We start from the raw sequence: 15,453 nt of genomic DNA on the forward strand, positions 1-15,453 counted from the left end.
CATAAACTCTATAAAACTAGAGGTTTCGGTTTTGTAATAGACTAACATGACCTATACAATAAAACACCTTGGAAATATCGGAAGAAAAACCAACTGTTGATTTAGTATTATTTAACGCTATTATTATTTGATAAGTGACAATATGTATAAATAATGTATAAATAGCATTCTCAATAAAGAACGCTATCTATAATGATACGCAAAGCAAATTGTTTCCACGTAAGTGTGATACTCTTGAATACATTACTTTTACGAATTTCTTTTTAAGGAAACTGGACCAAAATTCTTTACGTCTGCTTTTCCTATAAAGAGGTGTAACAATTGAATATATTTAACCTGTCTGGAAAAATTCCCTGTAGCAGTGTTGCATTGCATATGTCACCAAGGACATTAATTTTTTTTAAGTTCGAACAACTTTTCAAAACTCTGTTTCATATTACATCAAGCTTTTGTATTTTAAAATTTTTATAGTTCGATTACTTTCAGTGAAGGATGTTGATGCTGCTTTTAATTGCTTAAAGTTTTGTGGAATGACACTTTAAATATATTCTCTTACTTCTTCAACTAAACTATTGAATTCTATTTTTGCTGCAACATTTAGAAAGCGATTATTAAAAGTACTCACAGCTTACCGTCATTTAGCTTAATTGTTATGATCTTTTGCACGCTGGCTGATTGTTGTGCCTCCCATTTCATAATATCTCATATAGTTTTAATTTTATCACCTGCATTATTGATTTCTGTCAGAACATGTTAATGGCTTTCCTTAAAATATTGCAGTATTCTCTGTAGTACGCTGGTACTGTCGAATCTTGACTAATTATGACCTTTATGTATATATTTCCCTCTTACTTTTACTTGATATTTTAATTCCGTTAGTTATCCATAGTTTACTTTATTTCTATTTTGAAATTGAACTTTACGATAACATTTTAGGAAAGCTGGGTTCAAATATTGACACAATGTTACCATGGAATAAATTGAATTTGGCATTCGCATATCTTTCTTTATATACTTCATCACACATTACCTCTTTTAACTTATTCTTAAAACATTGTATACTGTTCTCATTCATAAGCCTCACTCCTTTTTATGAAACTGCATCAGGCGTGATGGGTGCCAAACAATTTATTTTCATCAACTGTGCATCATTACCAGATAGTCCATTAGCAGTTTCATCCTGAGCATTGCGTACAAAAATGTTATCAATGAGTGTCCTACTATCTTGCTGCACATGACTTCTAAAATAGGCTACTGAATTTAAACATCCAAATAATGATTCTACTCGTAGTTCAGTTTTGCTGTCAAGATCTTTTACGGTATCTACACTGAAATCTCCACAATCTGTTACCTGTTTCTTATTGTCTGAGAGGTAGCTTAAAAATGCATCTTAATTTTCCATAGATGATTGAAAGTTTCCTGGAGGGAATCTGCAGGCTGTTACAATTATCAGAGAATTATTCTGCAGTAAAAATTCATAAGCAATATTTTTATCTAACGACTATGTTTAGAGTGAGACCGCGTCCGGAAAGCGTGGACTGCTGATGAATGGTCACGGCCGTTAGTGACTAAGAGATCTCAGATGACAGATTTTACACATTTTCAGTTCCTCTTTTTTCCATTTCACCTCTATTTGAAAATGATGCTAGTCTACAATACCTGATATTTAACTTCTCCGTCCCTGTGTTTATGTGGTGTTCAGAGAGACAGAACATCCACCACTTCAGAATTTTTTCACATTTTCTAAGAATACAAGAAGCTTAATTATCCTGTTTTTCAATCCTCTAACGGTGTGATGAAACAATTTGATTTCATTTATCTGCAACTGTTGCATATACTATGGTCCTGTTCTTTTCTAATTTATCTCAGTACTCTGTCTACAGCTTGACTCTAAACTTAAAAATGTGTCCATCTCATCTAACTCCAATAATCACAAGGATTTTGTGTTGTGAAAGATGTACAGCTAACTTCTCTTTCTGCCTCCCATTCCGGCGCAGGCCACCATATGTGTATTCCCATCTCCGAAGCACAGTCACGTCATAGATACGAGACCTTGTTTCACTCACAATCAGTCCGCACAACTCTCTGTTAACACCGCTTACAGCCATGTTAACGCTGGTTATGGCGCTAAAAAACCTCTACAAACCCCACACGAGTGTGTAATGTTGCTACTCTTATTTCCTCTCGGCCACCTTTGATACCATATTCAAAGTAGCTCGCCAGGTTGTTTCCTTCTCCTCCTACAGGAAGTATTCCATCATCTCCACCAGAATCTCTGCACAAGTCTCGAATGTTATCTGTCACATAGGTAAGCTTGTCATTAGGTTTCACGATACTTGTAGCCTGATATTCTACACCTAGCTCTTCCTGTAGAATTTGGGTTACACATCTCCCGTGACTGCTACACTAGCGATAAGAATCTTTTGTTTCTACGTGACTTTTCTACCCTTCTAGTCACAATGTCGTGTCTCTGATCCTGCTGGACTCTACTTAGCTTAAAAATTGATTGTTTCAGAAAACAAGTCAAACTGATTACAAACCGGAATCTGGAATTTTATTTGTCAGGCTTCCTCCCTTCGCCAATTACTTGTTACCTTCTCCCAGATCCCTTTGTCTCTTTCCCCTTCAACCTGTCTATTATAATTCTGCCTGAACGACCCAAATGCTTCCTCCTAGTTCTACGACTTTCTTGTCTCGGCTACATAGTCTATAACTCCATGGAAGAGCCTCATCTGAAACTCTATTGACTTCCTCGCTGCATTCACGCCAATGAAACACCAACATATTTTTCTTATACAAATTAAGCTACGACAACATCCACATTTGTCACACAGTAAACTAAAGTCATTGCAAAAAACTTAAAAATGTTAAAAGGTGAGTTATACAGCCTGCTTTTAGATTTTATTTGGATGTGTAAAACACCAAAAAGCAAACAACGCAAAAGTGTTCGCTGAACGTATGTTTTAGGTAGCATGAGGCACGATGTGAATGGAAATTAAAAAACATGCTATTTTCGAAAGACAGTCTTAAACCGACGCTATCAATAAATTATGTAAAACACTATCATGAGTCCAAAACATCACTTAATGACTATAGGGTGGGCTAATGTTAACGTACGTTTGTAAAGACACCACCGAACATCAGTTTTATAACATAGAAGAGACAAAACGGAACAATACTAGATGAAACATATTTATAAAATAATATTACACAGGTACGATACGGAATTTACGGGAAGCACTACAACGTATCCTAAATTTCACAAACACATTTACTAAGGCTGTAGTATATTGTTCATAGGGACTCGGTTGATACAGTTAACCTTAGGCATTCAAATGTAGTCATTATTCAGTAATGGCTGAGGACTTTTTAGAAATAGAAGTGTAATTTCAGCTTTATTTGATACCGACGGATAACAAGTCAGTGTTATCGTTTAGTAACATATGTAAATTTTGTTTCAGAGTTGCTGAGTTAGGCTGCCACTGACGCTTAAGTCAGCTCACAGACAAGGTATACCGCAGAAGTTAATTAAATCTGAATCTGCGGAGGTCAAACACGAATGTTTGCTCCTTTAAAGAGAGGCTCCAGCACACCTCTAAAGAACAGACGGTGCTCCAATGTTATCCAAACATTTGTCAAGTATCTAGGAAAAATACTTTGCATTTTATTTCAGTTTAAGGTTTTTTTCATGTACTAGTGGGATTTGAACGTCTTCATTTCTTGTAAAACACGGTGACAGCAGGTATTAGTAATATTTTAGTTTTATTGTTCCTAAGGTAACGATAAGAAATATGGTGCAGTCTGGGACAGTGGAGACAGGTTATATTAGTAATAGATCACACTGTATATGAGATGAAGTATTACAGAACACTAAATTTCCGTCCCACGCGTAGGGTTTTACTAACAGTGCAACAGTAACGACTACGTCTAGAGTGAGGCCGCGCCCGGGAATCATGGACTGCTGATGAATGGTCACGACCGTTAATGACTGAGAGAGCTCTGATGACAGAACGATATATCATGGACGACCAGATTTCCCACGTGTTACCTTTCACGCGAATGTATGGTGATGTGAATTTTTCAACATGACAATGCTCGTCTACAGGTCCTACATGTCTGTGTGAACTATCTGAATGATGTTGAGAAACACCCGTGGGCGGCAAGAACCCCAGTGCTGGTATCAAGGATATCAAGCAAAAAATGGCTCTGAGCACTATGGGACTTAACAGCAGTGGTCATCAGTCCCCAAGAACTTAGAACTACTTAAACCTAACTAACCTAAGGACATCACACACATCCATGCCCAAGGCAGGATTCGAACCTGCAACCGTAGCAGCTGCACGGTTCCGGACTGCGCGCCTAGAACCGCGAGACCACCGCGGCCGGCGATATCAAGCACAAGATACAGTAGATGTGAGTTAGTTTGCTTCATAAGAGGATACAAAGGCTTTATAAGACCGCTTCCAGCGGAATCACTGCACGCCTCTTGGCCAGGGAGAGTGGGAGTGTGCAATGTCATACTGATAAGTACTCTCATATCGAAGTTATTCGCAAATTTGACAATTTTATAACGCTAATATACACTGAAGTGCTGAAGAAAGTGGTATGGGTATGCGGATTCGAATACAGAGATATGTAAACAGGCAGAATATAGCGCAGCGTTGGCAACGCCTATATAAGACATGCATTTGGCGCATTTGTCAGATCGGTTACTGCTCGTGCAATGGCAAGTTGTCAAGATTTAAGTGAGTTTGAACATGGTGGCAGAGTCGGCGCACGAGCGATGGGACAGAGCATCTCCGAGGTAGCGATGAAGTGGGGATTTTCCAGAACTACCATTTGACGAGTGTACCGTAAATATCACTAACCGGTAAAACATCAAATCTCCGACATCGCTACGGCCGGAGAAAGATCCTGCAAGAACAGGACCAACGACGTCTGAAGAGTATCGTTCAACGTGACAGAAGTGCAACCCTTCCGCAGATTGTTTCAGATTTTAGTGCTGGGCCATCAACAAGTGCCAGCATGCGAACCATTCAATGAAATATTGTCAATATGGGCTTTCGGAGCCGAAGGCCCCCTCGTGTACCCTTGACGACTGTACGAAGCAAAGCTTTACGCCTCGCCTGGGACTTGGACTGTTGATAACTGGAAACGTGTTGCCTGGTAGGACGAGTCTCGTTTCAAATTGTATCGAGCGGATGGACGTGTACGGGTATGGAGACAACCTCATGAATCTGGGGACACTGCATGTTAGCAAGGGATTTTTCAAGCCGGTGGAGGCTCTGTAATGGTGTGGTGCGTGTGCAGTTAGAGTGATATCGGACCCCCGATACGTCTACATACGACTCTGACAGGTGACACGTGCGGAAGCATCCTGTCTGATCACCTGCATCCATTCACATCCATTGTGCATTCCGACAGACTTGGGGAATTCCAGCAGGACAATGCGACACCCCAAACCTCCAGAACTGCTACAGAGGCGCTCCCGGATCATCCTTCTAAGGTTAAAAGTTGCTCAGAAGTGACCTCCACCCCCTCGTACTCTTACGGATTTATGGACAGCCCTGCAGAATTCAGGGTGTCATTTTCCTTCAGTACTATTTCAGACATTAGTTGAGTCCGGCACTTCTGAGTGCTCGCGGGGGCCCCACACGATATTAGGCAGGTGTACCAGTTTCTTTGTCTGTTCAGTGTAACATCACACACATTCTCTTCACGTGAACAGTCATTTCGTTTCCTCTTCGATATCTGTATGCAGTGTATATGCAGTGACGTGTTAGAGAGGTATTCTAATCTCTTTCGATTTACTATATTATTCATGCTTCTGAATGGCTATATACTCACTCCAGCCGCTTATACCCGGAAGATGACGGAATGCTGTACAGTGTGATTCCGTGGTGATGTAACGAACTTTCATGGATGATGGAACAGGAAAAATCTATCAATGTCAGGTAAAGGACCATGGTCTGCAAGCTATAAACAAAAGCTATAAACAAAAACTCTTCTGATACCTCTGACAGTGAAGTACATGTGGTAGTACTGTTATTATTAAGACTGTAAGTTAGGCAATTTTCAGAGGTTTCAGTGTGGAGCAAAACATGATAGCAAATTCCAGTAAATATAGTCTCTAAAATGCATACCGTAATAGCTACAAGCACTTGTACGTTGGAAGAAATATGTTTCACAGCAGCAAAGATAACAGGTGCTCATAGCTCCTGAGATATGTATTTTAGGACCTTTGCTTACTTGATTTTCTCTACCTTCCTTTGTTCCATGCTACCACCTCTGAAAGTAGCCTAACCTACAGTTTTGGCGATAACAGCTACGGTAGATTTATTACACTATCAGAGGTACCAGAACAATTTTAGCTTGTAACCTTCGACTTGTTCGTTTCCGGAGCAGGGTCCCTTACCTCAAATTAATATCTTTACCCTTCTCCTGGATTCTTGAAAGTTAGTAACATAATGATAGAATCAGCCTATATGTGGACAAGATGTAAGAAGAGAAAATATTTGTATTACGTTGGAAAAACAGCGAAGTGGTAACGCGGTGTGTCAGAAAGAGTCAGTTCCTCGGTAAGGAACAGTAAACCGCAAGGAAAGTTTTGTGCTAGTTGCGATTTTTAGTACAAGCTGATCCTCAAGACATAAACGTTTTGCCTGAAAAAAATCTGTGTGTGAAAAGGATCGTCAACTGACTACTTGGAGATCAGCAGATAACCAACAAAAATGATTGTCAAGCTATTCATTTACGTAGCCTATATATTTCAAGAATAATTTTAGCACACAACCACCACTCAGAGAGATGAACGCCAGTCTCAGCATCGGATATCCACTGAGAGAAGTAAACACAGGGTTCCAAACCATTCTGCACATTTATGTGACAGAGGTTTAGTTATTGCTTCATCAGTTCCCTGCACAAAAATACTTTGAAGAGTACACTTCTTGGGCAAGTGATGAATATTCTCCCATGCGATCCAAACCCATCTCCTTAAATTCTACAGTACGAGCACCTCAGCCGACCTCCTGCATCTCGCGAGACCCATTTTCTTGTAGATATCTATGCACAGGGAGAAATTTCTCCCAAGTAGTATGGCAGCTGCAGTGAAAATTTTTCTCTGTATACACATTCGTCTGTCTCGATCCTACACCGTACGTTACAAGCACATCTGCAACCAGTTATGAACAGTAATCAGCTACATTAAGAACGCTGCACACATTACGATTCAGCAGGAAGATGTTGGTTATATGACATAAAATGTTTACAGCAGCTGCCTCATACTCACTCTTAATTCCACGACCTCATTTCACGTGAAACATTCATTTAAAACGGTGGGTTCATATAACCAGAGACGTTAGAAACACCGTCCCTATAATTTGAGTCACACTGTACTCTGTATTCATTATAAAATGTTTGTTTAGTGTCTCAAACAGGAGACTTACCAAGAAAAATGAAGCAATTTCTCCGACTGCGGAAGCAAATCAGCCGCCCATGGGGTGTGCAACGGTCCACCCTGAAACAAAAGAAAACGAGCTTAGAGTTGACCGTCTGGTGGACGTAATGGTCATTTGAGTCAAAATACGAATTCAGACGCGGGGAGAGAGAGAGAGAGAGAGAGAGAGCAGGGAAGCAAATTTTCCGTGACATTTTTCGTAGAAACATCCCCATCCCAGTATTTACTTTACGTTACTGCTGATTATCCGGGGATTTCAACACTGTCCTGCAGAAAGCGAGTCCAATGTCTTGATTACTGATCCCGTGGATCCGTGGATCTGTTCGAGCTTTCCCCTTACGTGGTTCTCGCAAATCTGAAAACTATTTTGTATTCCGGGCACTCTCAGCTGTGGAGATCCACAATGTTAGGAAGAACTCTGCTAACAGCTCACTGCAAACATGATCAGTAGTGGCACTAAGCAAGCTTCAGATAATGTAATCCTGTCCAGGAAGCAACCATGATCTCGCACCTACTAGGATCAAAGAGAAAAAGCACATTTAGTGCTTTTATGGACTTACTTGATAGCAGAATGTAAGCTAACATGTTCGAATCTCTGAGAAGAACAGGAATACATTATCAACGTAGATGCATGATAAGAAATATAAAGAAAATTAAAAACGAAAAATCCTAATATAAATGTTTTCGGTGCAAAGCTTGTTTTAAGCGATCACCGCTGTTGCTTAACTTTTATGTCTAAAAGCAAGGAATGACGCGAAAGATTATTTTAGATTAGGGACTGTGAGGTAACCCTTTCTATAGGTAAAAGGAAAATAAATTCATCCCGAACGCAGTCTCAGTTATAGGCAGTTCTCTGATGAGAGAAAGAACCGATTACAATCGGAAATTATTTGGCAGAATATTGTTCTCATCGGCAAATAACATTAAGCCATGTGGTGCAACCGGAGAAAAGAACATCCTGCGAAGCAAGGACTTGAAACTGGTAGATGGAACGCTAAGCTAGCGTCACAACATCACAGACGCAGAATGGCCTTGGATGTTCGGAGTAGCGTACAAAAGAGTGAATCGTGACGAAAAATAATGGAGTGCTGAGGAAATGCTGAGAAAATTATCATTTTTTAAAAACAGAATACAAAGGGCATAGCATGAGCTTGACTATGGAATAAAAAATACCGAACAAGTCTAATTTCAACTAACTGCTGAAAATGGTGAAATAATGTGGTGCAATCAATGGTAATGTTGTCTGATAGCAGGTGAAGCCGAAAAACAAAGTGGGGAAAGTGGTAATGCAGGTTTGTTACTTCATTTAATCACCTGCCTACGATTCATCTTGAGAAAAGATCTATGCACTCAAGTGGAGCCCAACATTATCTTGAAGATCGGATTATATGTACGTGTAGAGGAAAACTTACTCAAAGAAGAAGACACACCAGAACACCTATTCAAGGTAATGATGCCAGAATGTCAGAGATCAAGATTATTGTGCGCATTTTTTTCCTATTTAGTCAGAATACACCATATGAACAGTTATGAAAATACGTTGCGCAAATAAGAATGTAAGAAGCAGCACTTAAAAAATCAAAACCAGTAACAACACTAGGTGTGAGTTACTAACAATATTGAAGCATATCGACAGACTCTACGTAAATCTCGGCACATTGTTCCATACAGCCAGATGGGGAATGGGTGCTTCATGCTGTTCTGCAGTTGTATCGTATTTGTGGGATAGGTGACTTACTCACCGCAACTGTAGCTCCCTTTTCTGTTTACAGAGAGACTATACGTCCCCGGTATTCCCTATCCCGTTCTCTGACGTGATTAGACAGAACTTCACCGACATTGTGTTTACATGGTGAAGTTATTTTTAGCTTTTTAACTGAACAGTGTTAAGAAAGTTTTAAAGTAAGATACGGTCCTATAAATAGTGGCTGAGAAGTTTTCAAGTTGTAAATATGATGTCAGTTACTTACAATGAGGCGACGAAAGTCACGGGATAGCGATATGCACATATACAGATGGAGGTAGAATCGCACACACAAGTTATAAAAGGCCAGTGCATTGGCAGAGCTGTACTCAGGTGACTCGTATGAAAAGATGTACGATGCGATTATGGCCGCACAACGGGAATCAGTAAACTTTGAAACAGAATGGTACTTGGAGCTACGCCCATGGGATATTCCATTTCTTAAATCGTTCAGCAATTCAGTATTCAGAGATCCACGGGGTCAAAAGTGTATCGAGAATACCAAATTTCGGGTACTTCCTTTCACCACGGAGCAAGCACTGGCCATCAGCCTTCACTGAACGACTGAGTGCAGCGGCACTTGCGTAGAGCTGTCAGTGCTAACAAACAAGGAACACTGCCTGGAACAGCCGCAGAGATCAATGTGGTACATAATACGACCGTATCCGCTAGGACAGTGGGGTGAAATATGGCGTTAATGGACTACAGCAGTGACGACCGACGCTAGTGCCTTTTCTAACAGCACGACATGGCCTGCAGCGCCTCTCCTGGCCTCGTGACCATATCGGTTGGATTCTAGGCTACAGGACAACCGTGGTCTTGCTAGATGAGTCACAATTTGAGCTGGTAAGAGCTGATTGGAGGTTTCGAGTGTGGCCCACACCCCACGAAGCCATGGACCCAAGTTGTTACTAGGGCACTGTACGATCTGGTGGTGGCTGTACAATGGTGTGGGCCATATTTACATCGAATGGACTGGGTCTCTGGTCCATATTTACCGGCCATGACATGAAATGGCTATGTTCGGCTACCTGGAGACCATTTGGAGCCGTTCTGTGATGGAATTTTTATGGATGACAGCGCACTGTATCACTGGGCCACAACTGTTCGCGATTGATTTGAACAACACTCTGGACGATTCAAAGAAGTGATTTGGCCACGCAATTCACCAGTCATGAATCCCATCTAAACTTTATGGGATCATCGAGAAGTCAGCTAGTGCACAAAATGAGGCACCGGCAACTCTTTTGCAGTTATAAACGGCTATAGAGGCAGCAAGGCTCAATATTTTTGCAGGGGACTTCCAACGACTTGTTGAATGCGTGCCACGTCTAGTTGCTGCATTATGCCAGGTAAAAAGAGGGGCGACGCTATGTTAGGAGGTATTCCATGACTCTCAGTATATATTCTTATGAGGTCCAACTGAAAGCTAATAATGCGTCTTACGACTCGGTCATGAAGAGAGATAGCCTGTATGTGACGTAGGTGGCATTCTTCTATTGTATTCGTCTACGTTCAAACACACACTCAGCATATGTGACATGCTATATACAGGGTGTTACAAAAAGGTACGGGCAAACTTTCAGGAAACATTCCTCACACACAAAGAAAGAAAATATGTTATGTAGACATGTGTCCGGAAACGCTTACTTTCCATGTTAGAGCTCCTTTTATTACTTCTCTTCAAATCACATTAATCATGGAATGGAAACACACAGCAACAGAACGTACCAGCTTGACTTCAAACACTTTGTTACAGGAAATGTTCAAAATGTCCTCCGTTAGCGAGGATGCATGCATCCACCCTCCGTCTCATGGAATCCCTGATGCGCTGATGCAGCCCTGGAGAATGGCGCATTGTATCACAGCCGTCCACAATACGAGCACGAAGAGTCTCTACATTTGGTACCGGCGTTGCGTAGACAAGAGCTTTCAAATGCACCCATACATGAAAGTCAAGAGGGTTGAGGTCAGGAGAGCGTGGAGGCCACGGAATTGGTCCGCCTCTACCAATCCATCGGTCACCGATTCTGTTGTTGGGAAGCGTACGAACACTTAGACTGAAATGTGCAGGAGCTCCATCGTGCATGAACCACATGTTGTGTCGTACTTGTAAAGGCACATGTTCTAGCAGCACAGGTAGAGTATCCCGTATGAAATCATGATAACGTGTTCCATTGAGCGTTGGTGGAAGAACCTGGGGCCCAATCAAGACATCCCCAACAATGGCTGCCCAAACGTTCACAGAACATCTGTGTTGATGACGTGATTGCACAATTGCGTGCGGATACTCGTGAGCCTAGACATGTTGATTGTGAAAATTTACAGTTTGATCACGTTGTAATGAAGCCTCATCCGTAAAGAGAACATTTGCACTGAAATGAGGCTTCACACATTGTTGGATGAACCATTCGCAGAAGTGTACCCGTGGAGGACAATCAGCTGCTGATAGTGCCTGCACACGCTGTACATGGTACGGAAACAACTGGTTCTCCCGTAGCACTCTCCATACAGTGACGTGGTCAACGTTACCTTGTACAGCAGCTTCTCTGACGGTGACATTAGCGTTATCGTCAACTGCACGAAGAATTGCCTTGTCAATTGCGAATGTTCCGTGCTTCCTAAGACGCCGATCAACTGCTTCGAAAGTCTTCCTGTCAGGACACCTTCGTTTTGGAAATCTGTCTCGATACAAACGTACCGCGTCACGGCTATTGCCCAGTCTTAATCCATACACCAAATGGGCATCTGCCAACTACGCATTTGTAAACATTGCACTGACTGCAAAACCACGTCCGTGATGAACACTAACCTGTTGATGCTACGTACTGATGTGCTTGATGCTAGTATTGTAGAGCAATGAGTCGCATGTCAACACAAGCACCGAAGTCAACATCACCTTCCTTCAATTGGGCCAACTGGCGGTGAATCGAGAAAGTACAGTACATACTGACGAAACTAAAATGAGCTCTAACATGGAAATTAAGCGTTTCCGGACACATGTCCACGTAACATCTTTTCTTTATTTGTATGTGAGGAATGTTTCCTGAAAGTTTGGCCGTACCTTTTTGCAACATCCTGTATTGCTCTGCAAAGTTGGAAATGCTTACCTACGTGCTTGTTTCGCGCTATGACGTCGGAGACATGACACGCTAGATGCTCAACATCCGAATGCACGGTCGATGTGCCGACAGCTTAAGGTCTGCAAGGGTAAGTGATCAGTTATTCATTAGTTACCCCGGTACACGCATAACTACATGGCTCTCTTTCTGCCGGACGCGCATTACGTGTGCCAGTACCAGCTCTTGCAACAGACAATAACGCGAGTCTCCGACCAACAAACTGAGCCATGTCACGCGACGGAACAGCTGTTTGCTTCCGTTGTGCGGCATTGGTCCAACGAGCAGTGTTTAGTATTCGTGACGCACCTGGGAGCGCGGCGCGGCAGGGGGTTATGCCGTTCCCGCTGGTGACTCGGCGCGGCGATAGCGGCGGCAGGTTATCACGGCAGGCGTGTTTGTTGGCTGCGGGCCGACCCCACGACCTCTCGCTATCGGAACCTCGCAGCGCCGGCCCGCCACGGCCTGTTTACTACTGCTCGGGCGAGCACTGCAAATACTGCCGCGGGTGCCGAGGAGGGCCTAACGTTCCGGCGCACGGGCGAACTGCGTGCGCGACTGTCACCCAAAAATATCGTTCCACGCCCTGCGACAGCGTCTAGAGCCGTCGGCACACGGACCGTGCTGTCGAACGTTAACGTTGAGCGTGCCAAGTTCAACGTCCTGCTGAACGCTCAGGAGCGATGTGACTTGTGCATACGGTAGGTGGACCCCAATGTGGTATACGCGATTGCAACGCACTCCAGCGGCAGCTGAGGGATGTTTCTAGTTCGTAAATCACATTGTTTACTCAACGGCGCGCTAAAATTCCCACGTTAGCCGTATTGAAATGCACGTTTCCTCTATCACCCACGAAAAGGAAAGTACCATGTCCAAACAATAAGAACACAGGCTTATAAAAGTTCCATTACAAACAGTGCGGTACAAATTTGGAATACTTCTCCCCATAAGAAAAAAATTATTTCATCATTCCCACATTTTAGTAAAACCCCAAGGTCATTCTTACTCGATCACTGTTCCTACCCAGTAGCAGAATCTTTACAACATATGAATTACGAAGCATAAAAGAAAAAGGAGCAAAATATCTTTACACAAGTAGCGCAAGCCGTTCGGTAGATTAAGCCAACCGAACAAACTTACCCCTCGATAAAAGGTGAACTTATATTTACTTAACCACAAATATTATATTATATACTTATATTAAACTAATAATAAGGTATCAGAACCTAATAAAACCGCGAATGTTAAGAGAAACAAAAATAGAAAGTGGCAAGGCGAGAACTACCGCCCCAAAACACAACTCAATAGAGTACAGTGACGCTAGTCATTATGCTACACCAACAACATGGCGTATGTTTCTAATCATAGTATGTTATCCACTGCTGAAAACATTTATCGTACATATGTTTCTAATTGAAATTTAATTATAACAAATTGTACCAAGAACAATACGTTTTGGGTGGATCTTCAGTGCGTCGCTGCCTCTAAATAGCCTACTCTCATAATACGCAAGTTACAATAATTCTTTTGCCACGAATATGATGTTTTTCATCATTTTATTGGAACGAATCACACAGTTAACAACGGGTTTTCCAGTGATTCTCAATGTGCTAGTGCTCAGAAATAGCATATATACATATAGGCTTGAAATGAGAGCCAACATGAAGCCTCGCAACTCTGTAGTGAAAGGAAACGCCGTGCGTGTGACGTAGGTGGCGTTGTGCCATCTCATTGGTCAACGCTCGAACGCACGCTCAGAATACCTGAAATGCCAGATATTGCTCTGCACGTTCGGAAAGACTCCTGAACGTGCTGTTACACGCTATGACGTCATCAACTCGGCACGCTGAACGCTCAACGTTCGGATGCAAGGTCCGTGTGCCGACGGCTTAAGGAACCAGCGTGCCGAGTTCAGCGTTCTGTTGAACGCTGAGGAACGATGCATCTCGTGCATGCGGTACTTGTTCCCAACGTTGTTTACGCCATCGCAGCGAGCTCCAGTGGCGGTGGTCGGCTGTATCTGGTTCGCACATCATCTGTTTAAGAAGTGGACGGACGTAAAGAACCTATTTTGGCTCTATTAAAATGAACATTTCCTCCCTCTTCCTTATGCTAGTCACGGTGGTATATGTAGTACACATAAATAAAAGCTTCGTTATCCGTAGACGTCTTATAGGGCAAAAAGGGAAGAACAATAGCCAGCCAATAGCGACGTTAGCTTACTAAAGTTTTATTACAAATATCGCAATACAACTTTTCAATAGTTCTCCACGTAAAATTAAAACATTTAATCAAAATGTTCTAATTTGTGTGAAATCTTATGGGACTTAACTCCTAAGGTCATCAGTCCCTAAGCATACACACTACTTAACCTAAATTATCCTAAGGACAAACACACACGCCCATGCCCGAGGGAGGACTCGAACCTCCGCCGGGACCAGCCACATAGTCCATGACTGCAGCGCCTTAGACCACTCGGCTAATCCCGCTCGGCAAATCATTTAATCATTCTCAATTTTTAGTAAAGTCTTAAGCTCATTCTTACGTGATCAGTGTTCATGTTCAGCAGCACAGTCCTTACAGTATGTGAAATACAAAACTTAAAACAAGAACGTGCAAAGTATCTTACTCCAAGTAGTGCAAGCTGTCTTACAACTAAAGACACTCGAAAACTCACTCCTCAGAAAGAGAGCGATTATATCCATTGGTTCTTATAGGATATTTTTCTATTATACTAATATGGAAGTATCAAACAGGAACGGCAGTGGGTGGTAAGGAAATATTTCGACGTAGTCAGAAGCGAATCAGTTACACATCATATGTAACACAGCTAAACATAATATAGAACACCACTAATCTGAGTCTATTCATTACGCTACACCAACCACGAAAGTTTTACAACCATATTTTGGCTCTTGCCATCTCCTGAAAGCTTTAACCGTGGGTGTATTATTAGCTAAAATTTAATTATAGTAAATTGTACCGGTAACATTGCATTTATGAAGGATCTTCAATATTTTATTGCCTTGAAACGGCATAGTACCATAGTAGGCAAGTTACAATAAATCTTTAATCACCAGTATGACGTTTAAAGTCACTTTATTACCACGAATCGTACAATTGAAGAAGGGTTT

At 42.0% G+C, this 15,453-nt stretch overlaps 1 protein-coding gene across 1 annotated transcript in view; it reads right to left on the reverse strand.

Annotated features, from left to right (window-relative positions):
- LOC126354276 (diuretic hormone receptor-like) overlaps positions 1-15,453 on the reverse strand; it is a 553,188-nt gene that overhangs the window by 341,245 nt on the left and 196,490 nt on the right. Inside the window, exon 2 of the mRNA XM_050003816.1 lies at positions 7,446-7,516. The gene's annotated coding sequence lies outside the window, so the exon portion shown is untranslated. The remainder of the gene's footprint in view (positions 1-7,445; positions 7,517-15,453) is intronic.

Source organism: Schistocerca gregaria, chromosome 3 (assembly GCF_023897955.1).
Source record: "Schistocerca gregaria isolate iqSchGreg1 chromosome 3, iqSchGreg1.2, whole genome shotgun sequence".
NCBI classification, from domain to species: domain Eukaryota; kingdom Metazoa; phylum Arthropoda; class Insecta; order Orthoptera; family Acrididae; genus Schistocerca; species Schistocerca gregaria.